The sequence below is a fragment of the Sus scrofa genome, chromosome 4 (assembly GCF_000003025.6).
Source record: "Sus scrofa isolate TJ Tabasco breed Duroc chromosome 4, Sscrofa11.1, whole genome shotgun sequence".
Classification (NCBI taxonomy): domain Eukaryota; kingdom Metazoa; phylum Chordata; class Mammalia; order Artiodactyla; family Suidae; genus Sus; species Sus scrofa.
The window spans coordinates 18,982,557-18,995,744 of NC_010446.5; the positions used below are offsets into that span (position 1 = coordinate 18,982,557).

At 41.5% G+C, this 13,188-nt stretch overlaps 1 protein-coding gene across 3 annotated transcripts in view; it reads right to left on the bottom strand.

Moving 5' to 3' along the window:
• Positions 1-13,188, bottom strand: part of DEPTOR (DEP domain containing MTOR interacting protein) — a 210,623-nt gene that overhangs the window by 13,048 nt on the left and 184,387 nt on the right. The window lies entirely within an intron of this gene.

A 13,188-nucleotide genomic window follows, 5' to 3' on the forward strand; every position in this document is an offset into this window, starting at 1 on the left:
CTGCAATTTAACAATTTCCAAGAAACTATACTTTTTCCTAGAAGGCAATGTACTAGAAAAGGTATGTGGTTTAGTATTTTACCAAATTGGGTCATTCAGCCACTTACTAGCTTCACCTAGGCATCTAAATTTCTAAGCTTCATTTCCCTCAACTTTCAAATAGGGGTGATTAATAATAATAATACCTACCTTATAAGATTGTTGTAAGAATTACATGAGCTCAAGGATGTAAAACTTCTACTCCAGTGCTCTGAATCTGTGGAGTCCTCAACACATTTTCACAGTCACAGTGTTTATGGCTGTTACTATTCATTTGGACTCAATGTATAGGGATATTCTATGTCCTCATATTCCCCAAAAAAACCTCTTTTACATTTATTATTCCTGCAGGATTATGAATAGTTTCTCCTTTCACTTGCCACGGCGCCTCAGTTGAGATGTTAAATTATCCACCCTTCCCTGTCTCCCATCCTTTTGAAAATGGATGAGGCCAACAAAGGTCAGCTTTTACACTGAGTTATTAGTTTATCTGTGATAGAACAGAGAATTCTAATAAAAGAATAAAAACATCATTCAGTAATGAGTGGCCACTCTGGATGTGTCACTGTGAACTTGCCACTGATCCACAGCTTCTGCCTTAGATGGAGGAACTTCTCTTGAGGTTGGTGGTGGCATCATTTGTCACGTACTTTGCATTTAGCTGACACAGATTGAAAGATGGTATATCTCTTGTGTGTCTGAAGAGTGGACACTGGATATGAGTGACTGCTGATGCCACGCAGGAAAAAGAGGAGATAGACAGATCTCCAGCTTTTGGCGATAGGTACTTCTAATCGGCAAAACAGAATCAAACAGGATATAAATCCATACAGTTGCCTGGTATATAGTAGGCTGAGCAATACCCCCAACTCCCAAAGATGTCCATGTCCTAACCTCCAGAACCTGGGAATATATTAGTTGACACAGCGATGTAGAATTAAGGGTGAAGATAGAACGGGATTGCTTATCAGCTGATTTTAACATAGGCGTTATCCAGGTGGGCCCAATGTCATCATGAGGGTACTTATAAGAAGGAGAAAAAAGTCAAAGGCAGAAATGGGAGATGTGGAGTTCCCATGGTGGCTCAGCAGTAACGAACCCACCTAGGGTCCGTGAGGATGCAGTTTTGATTTTCACCTCACTCAGTGGGTTAAGGATCTGGAGTTGCCATGAGCTGTGGTGTAGGTCATAGATGTGGCTCAGATCTGATGTTTCAGACCGTTGCTGATGAGGGAAGGAAGGGGATGGAGATGCAGGGAAGGAACAGTCAAGAGACAAGAGCACAGCCCTGGGCAGGGTCCTGGCTCCCCCTCAAAGCATACACACAATGATGAGGCATCTTACACACCTAGGAGAAAAGTTACACTCCCGATGCTTCTTTTAGAGATGAAGACTTTGATACTGAAGGGCTGGGAGCGCTTCCTTGCGCTTCTTCCCGGCGTAACTGCACCCTGAACACAATCACCTGTAAGCTACCGATTGGGACCATGAGCACCATGGCCTGTGGGTCAAAGATTATTAGAACGTGTTTTTCAGGAACTTTCCTAGATTGCTCTAACTTCGGATCAATATGCCCTTTACGTGAGTACTGTTATTCAAGGCAATAATCTGAAGACCGGTCACACGCCGAGATCTCCTGACACCACCTTCCATGACTAAGATTCCTCCAAAGAAAGAAGAATGCATGTTTGTCCCAATTCCGATTTTTAATCTGTTTTATCTGTTTTTCTCCTTTTAGACTATAAAACTCCCTGCGATTCTACCCCCAAAGAGGGCACAGTCTTTAGAACATTAGCTTGCTGTGGCCTCCTTTGCCCGGCAAAGCAATAAAAGCTATTTTTTCTCCTTCACCCCAATCTCTGTTCCCGAATTTCTATTCGGCATCGGTGGACAGAGGCTGAGTTTCAGCAACACTACTGACACCTTTATTTCAGACTTCTGACTACAGAATTGTAAGATAATAAATTTGTGTTACTTCAAGCTACCAAATTTGTATTAATTTGTTACAGCAGCAATAGGAGATGAGTGAAGTCATCCATAATTTTTTTTTTTTCTGCTTTTTAGGGCCACACCTGCAGCATATGGACTTCCCAGGCTAGGGGTCGAATTGGAGCTGCAGCTGCAGACCTACGCCACAGCCACAGTAATGCTAGGATCCAAGTCACATCTGTAACCTATACTGCAGTTCACAGCAACACTGGATCCTTAACCCAGTCAGAAAGACCAGGGATTGAACCCATATCCTCATGGATACTAGTCAGGTTCTTAACTCACTGAGCCACAATGGAACTCCTAATTATTCATTGTTGAGTGAATTGAATGAATGTATGTATTAAGCAAAGAAAGCACAATTAAGAATGAGCCTAAAGGATTTCTGGCTTCTTGTAAAATGGAAAGACCAGAAGACAAAAGGAAGGGACAGAGTCAGGGAGAGGGGAAGCAAAGGAGATAAGACTGGCTGAGACTGATTAATTCAATGAAGTTATTACCACGGCTCTTAGACCCAAGCTCTTACCCTACCCTTTCCTTGAGGGAACAGAAGCTGCAGCTGTGGATAATGTTTTCTATGGCTTAGGGGAAGCTGCCAGAAGAGAAAAACAAGAACCCATCAGAACTGGTTAGAACTGGCCAAATCCAAGATGGTGGAAGACATTTTTTAGGAGCCTCTGAGCCTCATTATACTTATACGCTCACGGTAACCTATTAGCATGCTAAATGACACACCCACCAACACCAGGACAGTTGACAACTGCCATGACAACCAGAAGAATCCATACAAGGAATGAAGAGGGACATTGCCCCAGTTCCCAGCAAAGTACATCCCTGCTCTGGTAGAAGTAATGAATATTCCTCCCTCTCCTTTTCTAATTCCCTCCCCTAACCCCAGCTCTCTGTATCTATGGTATCCTAGCCAGAGTTGGGCATGAAGTTGATTTGCAAACCAAGTTCCTGCTTCTCCATTGTCTGGCCAATGAGTAGAGCTTATGCTGTTTCAGTCTCAGCATGGTTAGTTACTGGGCAAATCTGAATGGAAAATGAATGTTTCCTATGAGGCAGGGGGTTTCCACTAGAGTTAGGGCCCAAGTGGGGGTTCACCTGACCAATTCAGTGACAATGTCTCCCATATCTGTGCTCATCATCATTCTTCTTTATAATAACTGAGGAATTAAGGTACACGCCCTGCTTCCAATTATTTATTTATTATTATTATTACTTTTTTGTGTGCGGCATTTTTAGGGCTGCACCCACGGCATATGGAATTTCCCAGGCTAGGGATTGAATCAGAGGCAGCTGCTGGCCTACACCCCAGAAATGTGGGATCCATGCTATATCTGCAACCTATGCCACAGCTCAGGGCAATGCCGGATCCTTAACCCACTGAGCAAGGCCAGGGATCAAACCCATGTCTTCATGGATACTAGTTGGGTTTGAGCTGAGCCATGATGGAAACTCCTCCAATTATTTATTAATAAACTAATTTAATATTGATGACACAAAGAATGTGAAAATACTAGAACACTTGGAAACCACCACATCCTTTTATTATTTTACAGAAATTCAAGCTCTGTATTAATATAAACACATATAATATGAAATCTAATATAAAATGAAATATAAATAATGTGAAATATAAATTACATTTTACATTTTGTTTGTATTTTATTTTTTGGACTTGCCTGTGGCATGCAGAAGTTCCTGGGCCAGGGATTAAACCCTGTGCAACTTCAGTGACCCGAGCCATAGCAATGACAACACCAGATCCTTAACCCCCTGAGCCACCATAGGACTCCATATTTTATATTTTCAATGTAAAAATGAAATAAAATATATAAAATACTATATTATTAAGTCTAAAAATATCTACACCTATTACTTAGATAAACCAAAATTGGAACATCTTAAAAGGGCAGCTGTGTAACTATGGAAAAGATGTAGGATTTAAGCTTTAAACTTAAACTTGAAAGTTTAAACTTAAACATATCATGGATTTAAGTTTTAGGCTCCTTTGCTGGATGATTTAAATCAAGTCATTTGTCCGCCTCTAGGCCTCAATGACATCATTTATAAAACAGAATTAGGTAAAAATGCTTAGCCTCACAGGTTCAAATTAATGAATTTAAAACCTCTTTGCAGTATCAAGCCCTACAGCAATACGAGGTCCTATGAACTTCTTTCCCTTTAAAAATACCCATTTTTTTTCCATGATCACATGCAAAACCATGGAAAGCAGATAGTGGAAAACACAGCAGTTATTTACTCAATAAACACTCACTGTTGTCATAAACCTCACTATTTTCCACTCCCAAACTTACAACATTGGTGAGATTCTACATAAGGAGACCAATCACTGTTTCTCTTTTCCCATGTCCACAAATCTATCCTCATGAATTCATAGCATGTTTTTCCCCCCCAGAGGACACCTTGTACAACAGAATCAGCAGTTCTCAACCATCGTTGAAGTTGTAGTCAGAATCAAGGTCACGAGAGCAAGTCATAATCCATCCTAAAGTAGGCTACAAGTAATTTGCAGGACAATTTAGCACTAATTCAATGTAGACATTTGCTGGAGCTTTGTGTTTTCTGCTCCAGCATATTCTTGAGCCAAAGAATGAGAGGAATTCCACCCCCTCCAGATGCAGAGTGTTGACTTTAAACCCAGGTCCTTCCTTTTGCTTTTTTTTTTTTTTTTTTTTTTTGCTTTTTAGGGCTGCACTCGAGGCATATGGAAGTTCCCAGGCTAGGGGTCAAATCGGAGCTGTGGCCACTGGCCTACGCCACAGCTACAGCCACGCCAGATCCAAGCCACATCTGCGACCTACACCACAGCTCATGGCAACGCCAGATCCTTAACCCACTGAACGAGGCCAGGGATCGAACCTGCATGCTCATGGATACCAGTCAGATTCGTTTTGTGCTAAGCCACGACGGGAACTCCTATTCTCTTACATTCTTGATATACGTCCAAGCAATTTCTTTTTTCCTTACGATGGCTGGTTCCTGCCATTGAGACAATTCATGATCATCGATATAATCCTTAAGAACAAACAGAATCTCAGAGAAGTTATTTGCTCAAGGTCGAAGAACTAGGTGCGTCACCGGAACTGGAAGTCCATATGACTCTACAGTTCTACATAAATACACATTTATAAAGTGTAACATGCAAGTTCTGAGGAATACAGAGAATAGTGGAAAATAAGCATTTTCTCTCTCAGTTTTAACTTAAACAGTCTGGGTTTACTTAAATATCTTGTGATGTTGATATTTAGGGGCCCTTCTGACTTCATAAGGTTTTTTACTCAGTTAAGGTTGGGCTACTTTCTGTGTCACTTAAAATTCTCAACAAAACGTAAATTTAGAAATTTATTTCAAAATTTTTCCTTGAATGAGGCAAATAAAAAAGGCTTTCAAACATTTATCATGTTTATATTCAAGGTAGTATTTTTAGAGTCAGGCTATTAGACGTCATCTCTCCCTAAGTGGTCCCCAAAACTGCTGAGGTTCCAGCAGTTCCAGTGTCCTGTTACTAAAAATGTGCAAAATGATCTGGAAATGCAGGTACTGCAATGTAACATATTCAGTTCTAATAGAAGAGAACTAGCATCCATGGTACACTATGTTCTGAAAGGCAACACATACTACGAGTAACCACAGGAAGCACACAGCCGGAAGAAAAATTATTTCTCTACTGTATTATAAAGTGTGTACACACACACACACACACACACACACACACACACACACACACAAATGCAGAGAACACGTGATAACCTCCGAATAGACATACCTGAGGTATCTATTACCTCCTACCTGGGGTCGAGGGGCTTAGATGCCACCCATGGGTGGTAATGAGAATTCAAGTGAGGTTGTGATGCATTTCTTCTGCTTATAATAATCTTTATCAGATCTGTTTTCAGGGATTTGATTGCCATCCTTTCAATTCCCCAGTTCGCTGAAAAGAGCTCAATCATGAGCTCATGTAACTGCTCTGAACTCATCTCCTATTAAAAGGGGAGTAACTTCACTTTATAAAGAAAGGATATGATTTGGAGTGGATAAGCAATGAGAACCTGCTGTAGAGCACAGGGAACTATATCAAGTCTCTTATGATGGAGCACGATGGAAGATAATGTGAGTCATATGTATGATTAGGTCACTTTGTTGTACTGCAGAAATTGACCGAACAATGTAAATCAACTAGAGTAGAAAAAATAAAAACCTAATAAAATAAAATAAAATGTTACTGGAACACCCCCCCCAAAAAAAGAAGGGTTATGAAGGATGTTATCCTTAACGAAAAGGAAGAATAAAGCCTCCCCCTAAGTCATAGGTAAGTGATATCTCTGAGCAAGAGGGCAGCGAAGAAAAGTTCTAAAAACTCCAGCAGGTCCAATAAGAGTTAACAAGAAGAGGGAGGCAGGACTCAGATATTTCGGGGTGTGATCAAGTTGGGATAAATACCTAAGCTGAATTTCAGCCTTCCTCTTGATAAGGAGCCAAACAACCAAATAATCTCGCCTCTAATTCCTCTTCCTGCACCAGTGCTGGCAGATGCATGCTAACCCTCTGAATAGATTGAATGCCCGTGGGGTTATGCAACTGCATGTTAGTTTTCGTATGGCTGGAGTTCCATCACGATCCCTTGTTTCATTCAAAGAGAGAATGAGACTGGAGAGAGGTACTGCACCTACGGTGACCTCAGGGTCTTCTCACTGCCATAGAAACCTGTATTCACCAAGTCATCTGTATCCCAGAAATGGCTGCATTCATGTGAAAATTACTCTGACTTTTCTCTCTCCCTCTCTCTTTTTTTTTTTTTTCATTCTTTCTTTCTGATCTTGAAAGAGAAAGAAGGATTGGAAGGTCAGGCTGCTTCGGGCCTCCCTGAAATTAATATAAAACAGATAGCAAGACGGAGACCAACACATATACTATTTCAGAGACAGAAAGAGTCATGAGGAGAAAAAACACCCAGAAAGATACAGAAAATAATCAGGAAGAACTGAGTCCTGGTGAATAGGAAATGGAAGTTTGTCCAATCAAATAATATAGAAAGCAGAACCAATATATTAAGGGCAAGCTAATACTTAAATTCTTTTTGGGGGGTGGGGTGGGGGCTGCACCTGCGGCCTAGGAAGTTCCCAGGCTAGGGATCCAATCGGAGCTGCAGCTGCTGGCCTACACCACAGCCATAGAAATGTGGGATCCAAGCTTCATCTGTGACCTACATCATAGTTCACGGCAACGCTGGATCCTTAACCCCCTGAGTGGGGCCAGGGATTGAACCTATGTCCTCACGGATACTAGTCAGGTTCGCAACAGCCACAACAGGAACTCCCCTTAAATTCTTAATCAAATAGAACATTCAGATGTATTCTAGAGATCATCCTGATTAAGCTCCCACTCAAAGCAGAGCTTTTCTCTATAAATCCGGGCCAGCCATGCAACCTGTCTTACTTGAATGCTGCTTACGACAGGAAATGCACCAATTAATGAGGAAGCTTATTTTGAGCCAATTCCATGTTAGAAGTTTCATCTGCCCATTCAGTCAACATTATTTAAGCTATCTTCACTATGCAACTGCCTAAGTATAAAAAACACATCCAAATATAAAAGTGTCTCTCAAACTGGGGTGCAAATAAATGTAAGTCACCCTTAAGGGCTGGTAGAAAATGCAAATTCTCAGATCTTGCCAAATCTGACTCGTGGGGGTGGGCCCCAAGAATCTGCATTTTGTTTTTTTCCTTTTTCTTTTATGGCTGAACTCACAGCATATGCAAGTTCCCAGGTCAGGGATTGAATCAGAGCTGCAGCTGCAACCTACGCTGCAGCTGGGGCAACAGCTGGATCCTTTAACCCAGTGTACTGGGCTGGGGATTAAACCCATGCCTCTAGAGCGACCCAAGCCTCTGTAGTCAGATTCTTAACCCACTGTGCCACAGCAGGAACGCCAGAATCTGCATTTTTGTTGTTGTTGTTGTTGTTGCTATTTCTTGGGCCGCTCCCGCGGCATATGGAAGTTCCCAGGCTAGGGGTTGAATCGGAGTTGTAGCCACCGGCCTACGCCAGAGCCACAGCAACTCGGGATTCGAGCCACGTCTGCAACCTACACCACAGCTCACGGCAACGCCGGATGGTTAACCCACTGAGCAAGGGCAGGGACCGAACCCGCAACCTCATGGCTCCTCGTCGGATTCGTTAACCACTGCGCCACGACGGGAACTCCAGAATCTGGATTTTTATTAAGCATTATCATGTGATTCTGATACAGTGCTATGTTGAAAAAGTGTTATAAAGTATCCACCAGAATTCTTTGTACCAAAAGTTAGTTGAAGTGCTCATCAAAGTGTTAACATTATTACATTCTATGGTGTTGAACCTTAACAGCCTCAAATATAAGAGGGAGGCTGATATTTCAGATTTTTATAATTATTACTTGCCTGCAGTTTATTTCATTTTTAGAGTCAAATTTTACTAAATTCTAGACGTCAAAATTAATCCTAACAATGTATAAAATGCTAAGTTTAGAACTATTATCACAGATAATATTCAAGTTGCTCAAAAGGCAATACCAAAAATAATCAAACTTGCTGCCATGTTACCACACATACTTTTAAAGACACATGTGAACCACCAATTTCAACTATTAACACAGCAAAAAATATACCACAACCAGCCCTGCTGAGAATGAAGCTTGAGGCTATTTAGAAAATTAATTAATTAATTAATTATTCTTATGATTATTATTTGCTTTTTATGGCTGAACCTGAGGCATGTGGAAGTTCCCAGGCCAGGGGTCGAATTGGAACTGTAGCTGCTGGTCTACACCACAGTCTCAGCAACGCCAAATCTGAGCCTCATCTGCAAACTGCACCACAGCTCATTGCCATGTCTGATCCTTAGCCGATTGAGTGAGGCCAGGGATGGAGCCAGCATCCTCATGGATACTAATCATGTTTTTCTGGATGATTTGTTATTTCTTTTCTTTGTTATCCACGCCTGGGAAAGCCTAGTCATTTGACCCATGTATCTGGACCACTTCTCAGGTTACAACTTGCCAGTCAACATGGGTAGTACTCTAATCACTAACAGGACCACCTAATATTTTCCCAAAGTTCCCAGGCTAGGGGTCAAATCAGAGCCGCAGCTGCTGGCCTACAGCATGGCCACACCAACACCAGATCCAAGCTGCATCTTCGACCTATACCACAGCTCACGGCAATTTTGGATCCTTAACCCACTGAAGAAGGCCAGAGATCAAACCTCCAACCTCATGGATACTAGTCTGATGCGTTACCACTGAGCGACAATTCGAGATCCTCCTAGAGTTCTTTCCATGTGTAATCTCATAAAATTTCCCACATACCCTATGGGGCAGGTATGCTTATTAATATTATTGCTATTATTATTCCCATCTCACAGTCCAGGGTACAGATTTGGAGAAAGAATTTAACTGGCCCAAGTTCATAAAGAAGTAAGTGGTGGCGGCCAGATTTTGACTCCAAACTTGTCTACTTAAGCCCTAGGCTACCCTACCTCGATGAGTCATAGACAATCAGCTCCTCTAAAACTGGCACCAACACCCCATGGATAAATACCTCCGTCTGGTATCTAAGCACTTCTCGTGCACAATGAAGTTCTTAAGAACAATGCATTTCATTTTTCCTCTTACCAGCCTTGAAAATGGAATAATGCTCTTTTCATCATCGTCATCACTTGGGAAGAAAATGATTGAGGGTGGTAAGGGGGCATGATTATTTTTTAGGAATGACTTGGGGATTTCCTGTAGTGGCTCAGGGGTAATAAATCTGGCTAGCATCCATGAGGACGTGGGTTTGATGCCTGGCCTCCCTCAGTGGGTGTGGAACTGGCATTGCTGTGAGCTGTGCCATACGTCACAGACTTGACTCCAGTCCCAAGTTGCTATGGCTGTGGCGCCGGCCGGCAGGATAGCTCCAATTCAATGCGTAGCCCGGGAACTTCCATATGTCAAGGGTGCAGCCCTAAAGAGACAAAAATAAATAAATGAATAAAAGAATACCTTGGGGTAATCTTTATATCCGGGCTAGATCTGGCAGGTCTGACTGCCAATGATCTTCAACCAATGTTTAAAGAACCAAGTTTATGTGTAATTCTTCTGCCTGAGTGAGCTGAATAATAATGATTCCTGGATGAAGACTTTAAAGACTCAGGGAGGAAGGACATAACACCAATAAAGGCTTGTACACTTACCCTTGGTTAACAATGCTGCATGTAGTTCAGCCAGCAAACTCCCCCAACCACACCATTTGTCATGGATGGTGATTACATCACCTAATCTGTGCCTTTAACTGGCATCGCCAATTCCACTCACATTCCTTTTTTTGTTGTTGCAGTCTTTTCTGCACAATAGAAACAGGACAGCAGAAGATTCGACATACCATCTGTCTTCTGTAGGTGGGTGAGAATGCTAGCGTCAGGTGACTAACACAGCATGGGTGTTATCATGTGCTATGGGAGGCACCCTTCACTTGTCTATGAAGCTTGGCTTATTCATAGCAAAAATAGAACTCTTGAGAAGTGCATCCCCAGGGATATGCTCATTCTCTCCTTCCTTTTCCTCCCCAGTGAGGATTTTTCCCAAGGGTAAGTTAATTATAGAGTAAGGGAGAAAGCACTGGACTAGCAGATAGGGGATAAGTCCTAGTCTCAGCTCTGCACCCAATGAGCTGAATCACTTTGAACATGTTACTTCACTCCTCCGGGCATTAGTTCTGCATCTGATAAATTGAGCTGACAAAAAAAAATGTACATTTATTAGAGGGTTTTTTTTTTTTTTGGCTTTTTTAGGGCTGCACCTGCGGCATATGGAAGTTCCCAGGCTAATGGTTGAATCAGAGCCACAGCTGCCAGCCAGCCATAACAATGCCAGATCCAAGCCACATTTGCGACCTACACCAGAGCTCTTGGCAATGCCGGATCCTTAACTCACTGAGCGAGGCCAGGGATTGAACCCACATCCTCACAGATATTAGTCAGATTTGTTACTGCTGAGCCACAACAAGAACCCCATCAGAGAGTTTTAAAGCACTTTCAGGAGTTCCCTTGTGGCTCAGTAGGTTAAGGATCCAGTGTTGTCACTGCAGCAGCTTGGGTCACTACTGTGGCATGGGTTTGATTCTTGGCCTGGGAACTTCTGCATGCCATGGGCTCAGCACACACACACACACACACACACAAACAAAACAAACAAAAAACACCTTTTGGCTCAAAAATTCAATGAGAAAAAATAACTTTCATTAATTAGTGATTGAACAACTACTTACTATGAATAACAACCTTAGTTTACTGGTTACTTAGGTGCCAAGAACTAGGCCAGGAGTTTGGTTACACTTGCAAAGAAGACATTATTTTTAGATATATGAACTGAAGTTTTGAAGAGTACAAATTAAGATGAGTCTCTCTCCTGTTCTTAAGTGTTTTTGATATGGAAATAACAACAGCAACAAAGGTCTAAAAGATGTATTATAAAGCTATATTCTATTATTATAGTCTATAGGATGGTATAGTATTAGTATAGTTATATAGACCAATGTAACAGAATTGAAAGTCTATAAACTGCACCTCACACATGGGCACTTGACTTATGACAAAGGCAGTAATGCAGAAAAGCCCATTTTATTTTGTCTTTTTAGGGCTGCACCCATGGCATACGGAGGTTCCCAGGCTAGGGGTCTAATTGGAGCTGTAGCTGCCGGCTTATACCACAGCCACAGCAATGCCAGATCCAAGCTGCATCTGAGACCTATACCACAGCTTGCGACAACGCTGGATCCTTAACCCACTGAGTGAGGCCAGGCACCGAACCTTCGTCCTCAAGGAAGCTAGTCAGATTCATTTCCACTGAGCCATGATGGGAACTCCAGAAAAGGACATTTTATAAAGATAATAGTCTCAATCCACTAGGAAGATATAAAAATTATAAACGTAGATATCTAACAAATGTACATACCAAAGCTCTGCTTTCAAATAAAGGATAGAACAATTAGGCAGAAGGTCACTCTAATTAAATGCAATATATATGTATAACCTGTGACCCAGCAATTCCACTCCTAGATATATATCTAATATTATGAATGCTATATATTAGTTTAAATAAATTGTAGAAGTAGACAACTAATCCATGGTCTTAGAATTTCTGTGTAGTAGTTTCACTAGTACTTGTAATAATTTGAGACATGCACAAATACTTTGTGCATAAATTTTCTATACAGTGCAATAAAATTTATTTAACTTTCATTTTTAGTTTTTTAAAATTTTTTAGCCCACGCAGATGGCATGTGGAAGTTCCTGGGCCAGGGATCAAACCCATGCCACCACAGTGACCCAAGCTGCTACAGTTACAACACCAGATCCTTAACCTGCTATACCACAGGGGAACTCCTCATTTTTGAAACCTAATAGTTACGTGACTTTAGCCAAGTTACAAAGTCTCCAAGTTACATTTTATTCATCTGTAAAATGGGGATTATGTTTATTACGAGAATCAAATCTGATTAAGTACTAAGCCCACTGTTTAATACCAGTGAATGTTAAATAAGTATTTGTTTTTCTTTTCTAGCCCTCTTCCTGCACAATCTCTCCCTCTGGAATAATCCAGTGACTGTAGATTGTTGAAAGGGAGACAAGCCATTGCACAGGTCCCTACCCAAGAAAGCCAGTTTGGGTTTTGGTTTGGGAACTGGAAATAGATGTCAAATTGGAGTTATATATTCATATCAAAATTTTTATTTTATTATTTTACTATTTATAATTTTTATTTTTTTGTCTTTTTATTTATTTATTTTTTTTAGGGCTGCACTCCAGGCATATGGAGGTTCTCAGGCCAAGGGTCAAATTGGAGCTGTTGCTGCCAGCCTATGCCAGAGCCACAGCAACGCCAGATCTGAGCCGTGTCTGTGACCTACACCACAGCTCCTGGCAACAGTGGATCCTTAACCTACTGAGCAAGGCCAGGGATCGAACCCACAACCTCATGGTTCCTAGTTAGATTCATTTTTGCTGTGCCACAATGGGAATTCCTAATTTTCACTTATTTTTTTTAAATTTTAGGTTCTCTTGTTTGGCGCAGCAGGTTAAACATCCGGTGTTGTCACCCTAACAGCCTGGGTC